The following is a 2,240-nucleotide window of genomic DNA, read 5'->3' on the forward strand; positions in this document are numbered from 1 at the left end:
AGACCGGGGCTGAACCAACCTGGAAGGAACGGACGGGGGTGGAACGTCAAACGCCGGACAGGCCGTACCAAGACGGGACAGGGGTGGGGGGGGAAAGGGAAAGTTGCTTAGGTCATTAAGCCCCGGAGGGACGGAGGGAGCGAGGGTGAGAAGCAAGCTGAGGGCCGCGTGTAATTGCCGGGAACTCAATAGGATCGGGTGGTGGAATCGGTCCACATTCATTCACTTGCCAATTCTAAGACGAACCATGGGAAGCTTTTTTCTGTTTTTTCCTTTTTTTTTCTTCCTTCCTTCCTTTTTTTTTTTTGAGATCAGATCACTTATTAAAGTGCGCACAGTGGCTGAGGGGGAGAAGGATGAAGTCTCAATCTCAATGAGGGCAGAGTGGGCGAAGGCGAAACTGGTTCTCCTAAAGCCAGATCTCTAGGGGGTACACCTCCTACGGACACGGGAAATTGGGGAGGAAGCTGTGTGACTGGTCAAAATCACTGAACATCCAAAGAGTAAATCGACCTCGGCAGTGAGGTCGAGGGTCCCTTCTCTATGGGATAAATGTGCGGGCCCCAACATTTAGGCCGATGATCACCGCCAAAACAGAATGAAATGGTGGTGTGTGTCCTGGGGGAGGGAATGAGAGCTGGAGGCAAGCAGAATGAGGCTTTAGCTTTGGACACTCACAATTTGGCTCTGGAACCACATTTCCCCTTGACAGTTCAACAAGCCAAGTGGCTACTATATGTTCAGAAGAGTCCAAGGGTATGAGAATATCCGATTGCAGAGAATTGGAAGAGCAGTGAGTCTGAAGTAAAAGGAACGGTAAGATGCACGTGAAAAAGCTGTAGGTTGCAGGGAAGAGTCACAGTTAGTATGTGGACCTGCAAAAGCAATAACAGTTTTAAAGAATGTTTTTTAAAAAGATCAACCCCAAATAACATAGAAGGTAGGCAAAATACTCATTTAGGAATTTTTTGGAAATATGAGAAAAGTAGGTTTAGGTTCACTCAGGGAGAGTTTTGAATGCCAAGCTAATGGCTTCCTTGGAAGTTGGTTGAGCAGAAAGGCAACATGATCAGAGCTGCATTCATTGGAGACGGGTCCCAGGACAGCAACTAGAAGACTCTTGAAGTATTCCAGGTGAGAGGTAGTGAACCAGGCAATGACAATAAAAATGGAGAAGACTTGCCAACAGAACATGGGGACAAGAGAGAGAAAGGAGTCTATGGAGGCTCAAGTTCTTGGGACTTCCCTGGTGGTTCAGGGGTTAGGGCTCTGTGCTTCCAATGCAGAGGACACCGGTAAACCCCTGGTCCCAGAACTAAGATCCCCACAAGCCTCCAAGTGCAGTGTGGCCAAACAATGGCTCAAGTTCTAACCCCCAAGATAATTGGGAGTTTGAAGTGCCATTACCTGAATTAGGGAAAAGAGAGGGGAAGGGCAGTTTGGGGAGAGAAAATTTGGGGACTTGATGAGTTCATGGGACTAGTGAGACATCTACCTTAAGATGTCCAGAAGATATCAGATGTGCAGGAATTTGTTTCTAAAATGGGAGACAGGAGGCACTTGACGATGGTAATGATTTTAGCTGCTGCTTTACAACAGGTACTCTCATGGCCAAGGATTTATATCTCCCATTAATTCTAATATATCAGTTAAAGCAAATCTCCCTAATATACCATCACATTATGGCTGTGGTGGGAAGGAGATACAAAAGTAAATTTTAAAACTTCCTTTTCCTCTCATCTAGGAGCGTACTGTCTACTAATACACACATATGGAATCAACAAAAGCAAGATTTATGAAAGCAAGTGCATTAGTTTTCTATTGATGTTTAACAAATTGCCACAAGCTGTTAGCCAACTTCAGTTCCTTGTGGTTGCAGGACTGAAGGCCCCATTTCCTTACTGGCTGCCAGCCAGGGACAAGTCTCAGCTCCTAGACGTTACCTACACTCCTTGCCATGTGGCCTACTCCATCTTCAGATCCAGCAGCAAAGAATTTCTCTCCCATCAAATCCCTGTCACACTTTTAAAAAATGTATTTCTTTTCCTCTCACAATTTGAATCTCTTTCTTTAGGAAGAGCCCAGCTGGAAGAGCCTGATTAGGTCAGGCCCACCCCAAATAATCTCCTGATCTTAAAATCATCTCATTTGGCACCTTAATTACATCTGCAAAATTGCCTGATAGCAGAACTCTGATTACTATTTGACTGAATAGCTCGAAGAATGACCAGAAATCTTGA

This window comes from Giraffa tippelskirchi, chromosome X, assembly GCF_054371585.1.
Source record: "Giraffa tippelskirchi isolate mGirTip1 chromosome X, T2T-mGirTip1v1.2.pri, whole genome shotgun sequence".
In the NCBI taxonomy this organism is placed as follows: Eukaryota; Metazoa; Chordata; class Mammalia; order Artiodactyla; family Giraffidae; genus Giraffa; species Giraffa tippelskirchi.